The following is a 14,313-nucleotide window of genomic DNA, read 5'->3' as shown; positions in this document are numbered from 1 at the left end:
ACTTATACCTTGGACAAGACACACAAAACGGACTACGAGCAAACTCACACGAGGGATGATGACAGGAATGGCAGAAGGTGGGTGGCTGGAGGGGGAGGAAGGCACGGAGCTGGCTGGAGCTTGATCCCGCACGGGACGTCGGGCTGGACCTCGACGGCCGCCGATGCTACCGATCCTGTGGTGTGCGCGGGGTAACGGGTCGGAGCTGCCTGGTGGAGCCAACGCTGCTGGTGGGGGGGTCTGGCGTGATGGGTTCTCTCTCCCTCTCTCACAAACTCGCAGGACTCTCTTCAGGCTTGTCTGTCGTCCCTGGCGCAACTCTCCTTTCGCACTTCTGGACTTGGACTCCTCTGCCGTCCCTGGCGCACTTCTGGTTTCGCACTTCTGGACGTGGACTCCTCCTCCGTCTCTGGCGCACTTGTGGTTTCGCACTTCTGGACTTGAACTCCTCTGCCGTCTCTGGCGCACTTCTGGTTTCGCACTTCTGGACTTGGACTCCTCTGCCGTCTCTGGCGCACTTCTGGTTTCGCACTTCTGGACTTGGACTCCTCTGCCGTCTCTGGCGCACTTCTGGTTTCGCACTTGTGGATTTGGACTCCTCTGCCGTCTCTGGCGCACTTCTGGTTTCGCACTTGTGTCAAGGGCTTCCGCGCACGCTTTTTATAACGCCCGCGGGCGATCAAGCCGCCGGCCTCTAGAACACACCCATCGGTGAGCTCGCCTCGGCCCTGATTGGTCGGCACAGGCCCTCTGGCTCCACCCTTGATGACGATGGGCGGGCACGCCCAGGATTCGGCAGCTCCTCCCCCTTCTTCTCCAAGCCTACCTCGTGGCTAATTGAGTCGCGGTGAAAACCACCCAATAGCTGTGGCGAATGCAGTTGGCAATTGAGGCTTTATTAAATGGAAATGAAAGGGGATCTATCTATTTGAATTCGGTACAATGGAGTGTCAATTAATGGAAGACAAATCCTTAGCCTACTACACAGAATAAGGAAATAACTACCAACAAGGAGGAAATCTATGATTGGCTGGTGGATGTTTATGAAATAACTACGGAACGACCTTTGACCTTTATACACAGACTGGAGGCAGGAGGGTCCACAATAAAACAATAAAAAAACACAATCCTCATATCCACAACACTGCACCCTCCTCCTCTTAGGCACGTCCCGGGCCTCTTACCTTTACTTTTAGTGTGGCACGTAGGTGTAGTTCCCTCTACATTTAACCTGACCCTGAGTGTGACAGTTTTAAAACATAAATAAATATGTCCCACTGCTCCATTGCACCCTACCTAACAGACTCACGCCCACAGCTAACCGAATTGCGGAATTGTCTTCAAACTATACATTTACGGTGGGGGCGCATTATTTACAATGACTCTACTTTTATTTCCAATACTAACCCAGGACCTGTGATTGTTCTTTTGGGGGAGGGGAGACAGTCTGCCCTGCATCAATGCACCATGAAGCACCCAACAACGCACCAAAGCACCCTCAAGCACCAATCGGTGCACAGTCACCACAGTTCTTAATAAAAATAAACCAACAAACCCTTGGTGGTGTCTTGCTCTTCGGCTCCCTCTGCTGGCCATGTTATCTTCCAGTTGTTGTCATCTTCTTTGCTGGTGGCCTATTTGCACATAAAATAAAATGCACCAAATGTGTCCGTTTTTATTTATTTATGGCCCACAGGGCTGACTTGTGTGGTTCACCTGTGGGGCATAGGTGCCCTGTGGCCAAGGTCCGCCAGCAAGATCTCGGGCCTTCATGGCTGGTTCCAGCAGACGGGCCATGCCCCAACCCATGGGGTCCATAAGTGGTGCTCAGCCACAGACATGTGGTCCATAAGGTGGTGCATCGATGCAGACAGCTGTGGTTGCGAGAGTTCCGGGTGCCCAATGGCGGACTCACGCACGTTCCCCTCGGCGCCCAGTGGCGCACAGTCCTCATGTGGGAGACAAGGGGGGAAAAGACAGATGAGCGAGGGGTAAGGTCACAAGGGTACACATCAATAAAGGCAATGCAAGGCAAGGTGCGTATGGAGACGGAGCGGAGAAAAGCTCGTCCCTACCGTACGTCACCCCCCCCCCCCCACCCCCTGTCACCTACTCTACCCTTGCCCTTACCCCATATTTACAACAATCTACACCTTTACAAATTCGTCACTACTGTCACGTCTCCCCCATATTTCTCCTACACCAAATTCGTCACCACAATCCCTCTAACCAAAATTTGCCATCACCCAATTCATCATCAATCCTCATAAGGAGGAAGAGATGGAACATCAGCACAATGTCACACCCACGTCATGATGCGTCTCACAATCCAAACATTTGCATCAAAATAATAAAATAACAAAACATCCATGGCATGGTGTGGAGTAGCGTCACCTCAGGTGAGTGGATGTAGATGGTGCGAGGAGATTCTTAATCCTAACTATCCTCTAAATGACATTAACACACTTTACACTACACGGGGTCTTTCCCTGCCAAACCATTGGCCATCTTACTCTATGTGGTTTTAAGAACCAAATTCCCATTGACCAAACTGTGGTGCTTCCTCAATTTGGGGTCTCACTCCCCCGATGCAACTCCCTGTGCCCTTGCACAATTTCAGGGCTGAGTCGTGTAGCTCTCCCAGCAGGTCTACCCACCTGCACACCTCCACCACTGTAGTTGCCACCCGAGCTTACCTAGCTCCTTGACCTAACCTATCTAATTGGGGAAGGCCCCTCCTGGCTCTGTGTCCCCTTGGTGCCCTCTGGCACTGGGCTACCCGGGTCCGTCCTCCGGATCCTCGGGCCCCATCCACAACAACTACCGGCTCCCAGAGCCCACCTGCGGCCTCACCTGGCCGACATCCTCACAGTGGTGGAGTGCCCAACCAACTATACACACTAACAGGCTACACGCCCAGCCATTTCCACAACACTAATGCACCCATTCAATCACCATTCTTCCACCACGCACCACAGATGCCAATATCCAACCACAATTTACCTGTACCCTCTACCTAACTCTTACACTACCCTCCCCGGGTATTCGCGATGGGGTCCATCCTCCTTTCCCCCATCCACACCTTCGCACCATCCACTCCACTCCACAGTTTCCACCATACTCACTCCACGACCATCCATTCCATACTCCATATATTCCACACTCCATGTCTTCCACACAACCATTCTCCATACACCTGTCGTTGCACACCTGTGCAATCACACGTGGTGCCACCTGCACCCTCCTTCCTCCCTGGACCATTTGGTCAGCACAACTCACATCACTATCACTCCCTCACACACTGCTCCATACACCTGTTCAGTTGCACACCTGTGCAATCACACCTTTTAACCACACACACGGCATCATCTGAACTACCTGTTGCCCTGCTAACTTAGTGCTCCCCGTCTTCCCTTTAAACTAAGCACATACCACGTCATTATCATCCAAACTAATCTACCTGCGTCCCCACTACAGGTATCATTGTCATTACCTAACCTTAGCGTTACCTAAGGTCATCTTCTCTAGATCCCTATCATTACCCTAACCCTCCCGGGCTAGTTTTCACTGCCAACCCCATAAATCTATTGCTCCTTTGCCCCCGCTGTGAGAGATGGCAAAGTTGCCATCCCACCACATCGGGTATCTCTCACTACCAATTTTGCACACCGAATTCCAGCCAATTAAAAATTTGCCAATCACTACCAATCATCTGCCAATCATCACTCTGCCAATCCCTTGCCAATCATCAAATTTTGCTTTTTCTAATTTCGGGTCCAAAACACTATCCTCATCACACGTCTACTCACTTGAGCCTCTCGGTGCGCCAATTCATCTCCAAAGCTCGGCTTCGTAAAGCCGAGCAATGAATGCGGGTTGCTTGGTGCCGGCGGCTGGATCCGTCCGGCCTTCGGTGCAGGGAAGGAGGTTTACCCGGGCCGAGATCCCACGCACCATCTCGGCACAGAGCCGTCCAATGGCCCGATCTCGCCCTGCCGGAACGCCGCAACAAAAAGGGGTCGCCATGACGACCCTTCCTACCGGGCCGCCCGCTCCGCTTAGTGGAGCACGGACACGGCCGGTCAGAGCGCGGCCCGGCGTGGATCCCGCACGGCGGTTCTTTCGAAACCGCCGCGGTCACAATCCCCGCGGATCCCCGCGGCACGCAAAGCTGCCCGGCACGCACCGAGGGCCCGCTTCGGCTAAACGTCGTTCTAACCGCTAACCCGGTTAGCATCGATGCTCCACTTGCATGCTCACACCCCGCAGCCCGTTCCTTGCTCATACATCCAGCCGTCTCCATGCTCTTTGTCATTGCACCTTCCCTGACACACCCAGGTACACTTATTCCGCTTACAGACTTTGTCACACACCTGACCACCGCACACCTTTGCACACACTCGTCGTTCGCACACCTCACCAACACACCTCTTCGCGCTCCCTCCTCGGTCACCTCCTCTGTGACAACCACAGGTGTGCACTCGTTTGCACACCCAACCACGTGCCTTACTACCAACTCCAGTGTGCATTCCCATACACGCTCCATCAATCCAGGTGTGCATCCTTCCATTCCAGGTGTACATCCTCTCTCACCTGCCACAATTTTTTGCTTCACCTCTTTTATTTCCCGGTGCGTCTCCTCAATTTCGTCCTCGAAGGCCACCTTGACCGTTTCTATGTGCGTCCTCACCTCCCGGTCCTTTGTCTCCATTGCCTCCATCACCTCGTCCATCCTCGTTGTCAGTCCCTCACGTACCATCTGACATTCCCTCTTCGTCGCTATCAAGTCATTTTTGAGTTCTTTTTGTGTCGCCTTTAACCCTCCTAGTACCGCAGTGTTCTTTTCCACCTGCTCCACTAATTCCGTCTGTCCCACCGTCAGCTGTTCCACCTCCTGCGTCAGGTCCTCTATGCCCCCTTGTAACTTTGCCGTATTATTCCTCACCTCTTTCTCCATACGCTTCTCACCTCGCTTTACCTCCTCGCCCTCCTCGCTTACACCTCGTCTTATTTCCTCCTTCATCTCTCCCATCTCTTTGGTAGATGCCGCCCTCATCTGTCCCAATTCATCCCTCTGAGCATCCAGTTTACCTTCTAACCCAATTTTCACCTCCTCTATCTGGTTCCCCATCCGTTTGATTTCCCGGGCGGATTGCTCCCCTATCTCCCGCAATTTGCCTTCCATCTTATCTTCTAGCCCCGTTAACCATTTTTCACCCCCTATATCTGATTCTCCTGGGCAGCCATTCTCTTTTCCACCCCCGTTAACCCGTTTTTCACCCCTCTTATCCCGTTGTCTAACCCCTCAAATTTACTGTCTAACCCCGCAAATTTACTGTCTAATTTCTTGTCAAAACCCTCAAATTTAGCTTCTAGCCCCCCGATTTGATTTCCTAGTCGCTCCCCCATTCTGTTTTCCATTTTTCCATTTCCCTGCTTCTTTTTTCGTTGTCGCACATCGACTCTGCCATGTATTCGCTGAACCGTGCCATGAACTGCTGCATGTCAAACGGCTGCATGTTAAAGCCCGCTGGTACAGCGGGCTCGGCTACCGCGCGCTCGTGCGAGGCGCCATTTTGCGCCTCTCCAACCACGTGCGCGAGGGTGCCATTTTGCACGCCTGAAACCTCCTCAACCACCTCCTCATTGTTCTCCTCCATTTCCTTCCCTCTGGTCCTGGGTTACCCCTAACCCCTCTTCTAGTTCCCCCACCGGCATCCCGCCGCCTTGACTATCCATGGCACGATTTCCAAATTTAAGATTTTAAATAAAACAAAATTTTGGGCCACCCGTAATTTTGAGCGCGCTATTCGCACTTCAGGTCCGAATCTCACTCCCAGGCACCAATTGTTACGGACCGCGGATAAGATGTTAATTTGCCGAGCGGATGGCGCCGCGGCCCGAACCGTTAACAATGACTAGACCCGATCCTGAAACGTTGGCCAAATCGTGCCACAGATATTCAATGAGGGAAAAGACAAAGACGACACGGATGTGAAGAAGAAGAAGACGAAAAGGGTTTGAAATACGAATATGATTTATTTGCTATTTACAACCAAAAGTAACCAAGGAGAAGGAAGGATAATAAAATAATTTACAGAAGAAATCAAGGAGACACAGTGAAATGCTAGCTTATCTAAACAGGCTTAACTTATACCCTGGACGAGACACACAAAACGGACTACGAGCAAACTCACACGAGGGATGATGACAGGAATGGCAGGAGGTGGGTGGCTGGAGGGGGAGGAAGGCACGGAGCTGGCTGGAGCTTGATCCCGCACGGGACGTTGGGCTGGACCTCGACGGCCGCCGATGCCACCGATCCTGTGGTGTGCGCGAGGTACCGGGTCGGAGCTGCCTGGTGGAGCCAACGCTGCTGGTGGGGGGTCTGGCGTGACGGGTTCTCTCTCCCTCTCTCACAAACTCGCAGGACTCTCTTCAGGCTTGTCTGTCGTCCCTGGCGCAACTCTCCTTTCGCACTTCTGGACTTGGACTCCTCTGCCGGCTCTGGCGCACTTCTGGTTTCGCACTTCTGGACTTGGCCTCCTCTGCCGTCTCTGGCGCAGTTTTGGTTTCGCACTTCTGGACTTGGACTCCTCTGCCGTCTCTGGCGCACTTCTGGTTTCGCACTTGTGGACTTGGACTCCTCTGCCGTCTCTGGCGCACTTCTGGTTTCGCACTTGTGTCAAGGGCTTCCGCGCGCGCTTTTTATAACGCCCGCGGGCGATCAAGCCGCCGGCCTCTAGAACACACCCATCGGTGAGCTCGCCTCGGCCCTGATTGGTTGGCACAGGCCCTCTGGCTCCACCCTTGATGACGATGGGCGGGCACGCCCAGGATTCGGCAGCTCCTCCCCCTTCTTCTCCAAGCCTACCTCGTGGCTAATGGAGTCGCGGTGAAAACCGCCCAATAGCTGTGGCGAATGCAGTTGGCAATTGAGGCTTTATTAAATGGAAATGAAAGGGGATCTATCTCTTTGAATTCGGTACAATGGAGTGTCAATTAATGGAAGACAAATCCTTAGCCTACTACACAGATTTAAGGAAATAACTACCAACAAGGAGGAAATCTATGATTGGCTGGTGGATGTTTATGAAATAACTACGGAACGACCTTTGACCTTTATACACAGACTGGAGGCAGGAGGGTCCACAATAAAACAATAAAAAAACACAATCCTCATATCCACAACAATACTTTTCGGACAATAGTTGTTGCTCTGAGCTTTTCTTCTTTTTTTAATTAATACTGTTGTGGTTTTGAGTCTGTCAAGTGAGTTTAGTAAAGGTTAAAGTCTGTCCCCCATAGTTAGTCACATAAGCAACATGTAGCCTCTCAATAGTATAGTTATGTCTTAGTATTTGTGAGCTTAGTTCCTTTCCAGTGTTAATTCTGCGTTGAGTCGGAGCCAGGAAAATAGGCCCTACTGCCACCGATCATCCTACGTCCTTAGCCTCAATCCCTTTTGCGTTAACGTTGGTTCATATTGGGCGAGTTAACACGAGGCAGGCAGAGGAGGATCGGGGCGGAGTCGAGGCGGAGTGGCAGAAGCAATGACGGTAATCACGAGCCGCCAATCAGAGCTCGAGGGTGTTGGCGGCGGCGTGGCGTCAGAGGGCGTGGTGAGAAGAGTCGGGTGAGTTCCAGAAGGTTCGGGGGCATAGCTATAAGAACCGCTGCGCAAATGCCCTCGACAGGACTCGCAGAGGAGAGAGAGAGATAAAAGGACTTATACCAGAGGACTTTGCTGCGAGAGGGAGAGAGAGATAAAGGACTCGCGTTGTGATGAACTTGACGAAGTTCAATAAGTTAAGACTGCTTAAGGATTGCTCTGTGTCTCTTCGTCCTTGAACTTGTAAATACGTGTGGGAATAATTAAACCCTTGTTCTTTCTTTCTGATTCGATCGTTCCTGTGGTTTCCTCATTTGACTAAGCGTGGCACGAATAAGATCGCTCCAATCGGGTTCCACTAATTAAGACTGCGCGGACCACGTGTACGCAATCCGCTCGGCGTACTCACATCACACGTGGTTCGTGCGAGGCTAGTTTCCTCGCTCCCAGGGCAGCGCGGGGAATTAGGTACGAGCGAAAAGTAGTCCCAAAACCCTACGCCGCGTGTGTCCGGGAGGGACGTAATAAGTCTCGGTTCCGCCAGGCCCATTAAAGACAAGGGGATTAATCCCCCCTTGATAAGGGGAAGAAGGCCGGCATAGAGAACCGCAAAAATACATTTCAGACAATAGTTGTTGCTCTAAGTTTTTGTGCTTTTTAAAATTAATACATGTCGGACAATAGTTGTTGCTCTAAGCTTTTCTTCTTTTTAAAATTAATACATTTCAGACAATAGTTGTTGCTCTATGCTTTTGTTCTTTTTTTAATTAATACATTTCGGACAATAGTTGTTGCTCTAAGCTTTTGTTCTTTTTTTAATGATAACATTTCGGACAATAGTTGTTGCTCTAAGCTTTTCTTCTTTTTAAAATTAATACATTTCGGACAATAGTTGTTGCTCTATGCTTTTGTTCTTTTTTTAATTAATACATTTCGGACAAAAGTTGTTGCTCTAAGCTTTTGTTCTTTTTAAAATTAATACATTTCGGACAGTAGTTGTTGCTCTAAGCTTTTGTTATTTTTTAAATTAATACATTTCGGACAATAGTTGTTGCTCTAAGCTTTTGTTCTTTTTTAAATTTATACATTTCGGACAATGGTTGTTGCTCTAAGCTTTTGTTATTTTTTAAATTAATACATTTTGGACGATAGTTGTTGCTCTAAGCTTTTGTGCTTTTGTTCTTTTTTTAATTAATGCATTTCGGATAATAGTTGTTGCTCTAAGCTTTTGTGCTTTTGTTCTTTTTAAAATTAATACATTTCGGGCAATAGTTGTTGCTCTAAGCTTTTGTTCTTTTTTAAATTAATACATTTCGGACAATAGTTGTTGCTCTAAGCTTTTGTTCTTTTTTAAATTAATACATTTCAGACAATAGTTGTTGCTCTAAGCTTTTGTTCTTTTTTAAATTAATACATTTCAGACAATAGTTGTTGCTCTAAGCTTTTGTTCTTTTTTAAATTTTTCATACCTGTATTGGTATGAAACCTGTATCATATGATACAGGTTTCATACCTGTATCATACCTGTATTTCAAATCTTTCATACCTGTATTGAAAATCGTGTTAATTCGTGTCGTGTCTTGAGGCCTTGTACAGTGTGCACTGTACAACCTTGAGGCTTTGTTTTTCTCAGCGGTCCGTCTTTTGTGATCCAATAACTTTCGTTCTCTGTATTCCCAGTCTTTTCACCCATAGCCTACTTCCTTGTGTAAATCTCAACTCAAAAAAAAAAAAAAAAAAAAAAAAAAAAAAAACATTTCCTTCTCTGTTCTCATTCGTTTATTCATTCTTATTCGTTCGTTCGTTCTTCGACCACGTGTTTCTCCCCCATTTCCCCAGATAGTTTTCACTCATTAACCTTCAATGTTTACACTTTCCCCTCAAGTTATGTATTCCGTCATATTTTATAACACCTTTTTCTTCTTCTTCTTTAAAAGGCTGCTTTCGACTTGCTCACCAAATCAATTCATCCCAAAAAAAATATCCATCTCCTATAGTGCCTTTTTTCTACATTCCCTAAACTCTCCTGCACTCCATCCTCCATCCAGCGTCCTTAAACGTATTTTTAACTCGAAGGTCACAAGAAACTCATTTTGCAATAAATGTTCGTTTCCCATAAATCGTACACTTTCAAAAATCCAATCTCACCCCTCCCCTCCAAATCTTCCCCATAACCCCTCCCCTCCAAATCTTCCCCATCACCCCTCCCCTCCAAATCTTCCCCATCACCCATCCCTTTCAAATCTCCCCCCTTGCCCCCTCCCTCCTAAACTACCCCCTCACCCCTCCCCGCCAAGACGCCCCCTCGCCCCTCCCCTCCTAGACTCCTGCCTCACCCCTCCCCTCCAAATCTCCCCCATATCCCATCCCTTTCAAATCCCTCCCCTTGTCCCTTCCCTCCCAAACTCCCCCCTCACCCCTCCCCTTCAAATCTCCCCACCCTCATTGCTTCTCAATTTCCCCCCTCTCACTCCCCCTCCTCAAAGCGTCCTCCCCGCTTCTTCCCCCTTCAAACTCTCACCTCCATCTCCCCCAACCTTCTGCCTCGCTCTTCCCCCTCCTCAAATAACACCTCATTGTGGCTCACCCAATCACCATCAAACCTTTTGTCCGCCCCATCCTTCCCTTTCTCCGAGCTATTCTGAAATCTCTGACACACCTTCAACAGCTCTCCCTACCTCTTCCACCTCTTCCACATCTTACCCTACCCCTCCTCCCCCCTGTTCTGTATCTGATGCTCCCCCTTCCTCTTCATTAACGGTATGGACCTCAAACATCCGGGGCCTTCGTTCAAACTTAACTGATCTCTCCATACAGGTTGATTCTGTCAAACCAGACGTGATCTGCTTAACAGAAACTTTCCTCCTTTATGATGTCTCTGATTCCATAGTATCTCTCCCGGGCTACTCCCTCCTCCGGTATGATAGACCTGAGCCTCGTCCTGGAGGCGGGGTTGCTATCTTTATCAAAAACTCTCTTCCTCACTCGCCCTGCACTGCACTCTCTCCACCTCACCCCCAGGAATACCTCTGGCTACGGCTTCCCCTTCGCTCCCACCTCTTGTTCATATGTGTGTTGTACCGTCCACCAAACGGTGATGACTCCATCTACATCTCGCTGTCTGATGATAGGGACCAACTTCTATCTACTCATCCCAACTCTCTCTTCCTCATATGTGGTGATTTCAACTGTCATCATGCCAGTTGGCTGGGTGTGGGTACCTCTCTCACCAGCCATGGCTCCTCAGCAAAGGACTTCTGCGACTCACTGGGACTGACACAATCTGTCAATTTCCCGACCCGGATCTCAGTCAACGGAACATCTTCTCTTCTGGACTTGGTTATGACTAACTTCGCTGAAAATGTCTGCTGCTCTTCTTCTGCTCCGATCGGATCATCTGATCATGTCCTTGTTAAAGTGGACATCTCTCTGACCATCCTCAGGGAGCCTGCTCAGCGTCGACGAGTCTGGCATTTCACTCAGGCCAACTGGCACGGTCTTCAAGCAGCCATCAATCATCTGGACTGGTCTCCCATCTCTACCACCTCTGACATCAACTCATCCTGGGAATTCTTCCAAAGTAAATTGCTCTCTCTCATGCACAGATTTATCCCATCTCGTCTTCAGTTGTCATACCCTTCCTCCCGTCCATGGTACACGGAATCTTGTGGTGAGGCTGTTGCCCAGAAACAACTTGCCTTCGTCTCCTGGAAAGCAAATCCAACGGAAGGAAATCTCATTTCCTTTCACAAAGCCCGAAACAAGTGTGTGTCCACCCTCAGGAGAGCCAGGAAACAATATCTCTCCGTTCTCTAGACCGAACTCTCTTATCTGTCTCCCTCTTCCAAATCCTGGTGGCGTCTGGTCAAATCCGTTTCTGGTGTTTGTTCCCCCTCCATCCCCTCCCTTACCTCAAACGGCTACACAGCTGACTCCGCACGTGAAAAAGCTGAATGCCTCAACTCTGTGTTTGCCACTAAATCTTGTGTCCCAAACCCATCCCTCTCTGTACCCACCATACCCAGTCGTACCCTGCTGCTCCTGGACTCCGTGTCCTTTCCTCCTGACAAGGTGGAAAAGTTTCTGTCAACCCTCGACTCTGATTCTGCAACTGGACCCGACGGCATCAGCCCACGGGTCCTAAAATCCTGCTCTGCTGCTCTATCTCACCCTCTCTCTGTTCTCTTCACCCTCTCTTTTGCTCAAGGTCAACTGCCATCTGCTTGGAAATCAGCCAACATCACCGCTTTGCACAAAAAAGGTGCAAAAACAGATCCGAGCAACTACAGACCAATCAGCCTTCTCCCAATTATCAGCAAAGTCATGGAATCCATCATTGCTTCGGATATGAAATCTTTCCTCTTCTCCAATGGCTTGATCTCTGATTATCAATTTGGTTTCAGACCAGGTCACTCTACTCTGGACATGCTGCTTCTGCTGTCTCAACAATGGATGGAGGTCCTCAATGCCAAACAGGAAATTAGAGCTGTCTCCCTCGACATATCACGTGCCTTCGACACGGTCTGGCACCCCGCTCTGCTCACCAAACTCTCCTCCTTTGGTATCCATGGAAATCTCCACGCATGGCTGGCGGACTTCCTCTCTAGTCGTCGTCAACGTGTGGCCCTGAATGGGTTTCTCTCATCTCCTCTTCCTGTTCAGGCTGGAGTTCCCCAAGGCAGTGTTCTGGGCCCCGTGCTTTTTCTGGTCTTCATCAATGATCTCTCTGACTCTCTCGAAAATCCTCTCTATCTCTTTGCTGATGACTCCACTCTCTGCCGCTCCATTCCTCTTCCCTCAGATCGGCAGTCTGCTGCCTCCTCACTCTCTGAAGACCTGGACAAAATCACAGACTGGTCAAACAAGTGGAACATGTCTTTCAATCCTGACAAATCTCACACTCTTACTATGTCTCTCCGAAAAGATCGACTGGACAACCCTCCCATCTACTTTCTCAACAATCCTCTCCAAGAAGTTCTGTCGCTCAAGATTTTGGGTCTCACTATCTGCCATGATCTTTCTTGGGAAAACCACATTTCCAAGCTGGCCTCCAAAGCCAGTCGCCGACTGGGCATCCTCCGTCGTGCGAAGTCCTTCCTCGGCACACCTGAGCTCCTCACCACATACAAGGCTTTCATCCGCAGCTCAATGGAATACTGTTCTCCGCTATGGGCCGGTGCTCCTGCCTCACACCTAGCTCGGCTTCACGCTGTTGAAACCAAAGCTTTCAGAATTATTGGAATCTCCCGCGATGAAGCTATCTCTGAGGGCCTTTCACTCACTCACCGCAGGCAGGTAGGTGGTCTTTCTGTCTTCTACCGACTCCTCTCCGGCCTTGCACCCCCAGCTCTCTCTGTGCTCTGTCCCCCAAATATTCCTACAGGTCGCACAAGATCTGCCAGCAACCCTCTGATGGTTAAACTGCCGAAATCTCGGCTCTCTGCTCACCTTCACTCTTTCATTCCTCTTTTCTCCCGCCTCTGGAACAAACTCCCTCACTCCCTTCAATCCCACTCCTCCCTCCAGGTCTTTAAAACAGCTGTTCACCACCATCTCTTATCTTCCCCCATCCAAAACATTGATCTTTTCTACCCCCGCTAATTCACCCCAGATCCACCTTGTTTGAAATTCCAACTTCTTTCCTGGAAGTCCTGGCAGTGTCCATATGTTTTATACCTCTCCCACCGCCCCCTTCCCATGCCCCCCCCCCCCCCAAAGCCCTCGCCCTCTCTCAGATCTCTCGATGTCTCCATGTCTCTCGGTCCCTGCTCTCAAATGTTGTGTTTGTGTCCTTCCCCCTCTCTCCCCATCTTGTCTACCGCTCCCGATGTTATGTTTTATGTGTCGGTTTGTCTTTCTGTGTGATTAATGTTCGCTCTTTCACGAGCCTCGATCTTGTATACAAAAAAAAAAAAAAAAAAAAAAAAAAAAATTAATACATTTCGGACAATCGTTGTTGCTCTAAGCTTTTGCATCCGCTTTTCGTTAAGTATGTAGTTGTAACACTAACCTGTACAGCTGGTTCACTCTTTGGTTTTTCTTTCTTTCCTTCCTTCCTTCTTTCCTTCTTTTCTCTCTTGCACGCTTCACCGAAGGTAGGTACCAACACCATGTCCATGATATAATCTTGGGGGTTTCCTGGTGTACCTGAGGATGAACACCAAGGTGTGTAATATTTGGTGCTGCATTTCACTTGCTACTGTGAATCGTTAACCTTTTAATAGATGAGGTGTGACTGCGACACGGACAAAAGTTGTACATTTGGGAGGGCTTGCGGTTAGGAGAGCATGCGCAAAGGTGGTTCAAGCGGCGAGTCCTTAATTGCTTGGCTTGGCTAATGGTGAGTGATGATTGAAATGCATTCTCACCTGACCTCACCTACGCATCGCTCCTGGACTGTGAGAATGGTGTTGAAAAACCAATTTCACTGTGAGACGCCATGTCTTCATTCAGCCAGCCACACCTCTTCCCTCGAGTCCTGCGTCATGTTCAGACTTACTTGGGCTGCCACCCTGCATCGGTTCCTGATGTGTCCCGCCGGGCACAGCCAGAATATTTATTGTCTTTTGATTTTTCTTTGTCTTTCCCTAGTGGTATGAGTCTGAAGGCGTTTAAGATAGATAATCATGGTACCCCTTCTTCCTTGACTCGTAGGCGGGTATGACCGGTTCAAAGGTGAGGGGTTTTATTATTGCCAAGCA

At 49.3% G+C, this 14,313-nt stretch overlaps 1 long non-coding RNA gene across 1 annotated transcript in view; it reads right to left on the bottom strand.

Moving 5' to 3' along the window:
• The window catches only part of LOC144892563 (uncharacterized), a 65,701-nt gene extending 51,667 nt beyond the window's left edge, over positions 1-14,034 (bottom strand). Inside the window, exons 1-2 of the long non-coding RNA XR_013623762.1 lie at positions 13,991-14,034; positions 13,623-13,759 (exon numbers count right to left, since the gene is read on the bottom strand). This is a non-coding gene — a long non-coding RNA (uncharacterized LOC144892563). The remainder of the gene's footprint in view (positions 1-13,622; positions 13,760-13,990) is intronic.
• Between the last annotated feature and the right edge of the window lie 279 nt (positions 14,035-14,313).

Source organism: Myxine glutinosa, chromosome 6 (genome assembly GCF_964187855.1).
Source record: "Myxine glutinosa chromosome 6, kmMyxGlut1.1, whole genome shotgun sequence".
In the NCBI taxonomy this organism is placed as follows: domain Eukaryota; kingdom Metazoa; phylum Chordata; class Myxini; order Myxiniformes; family Myxinidae; genus Myxine; species Myxine glutinosa.
This window is presented reverse-complemented; position numbering and strand designations above follow the sequence as displayed.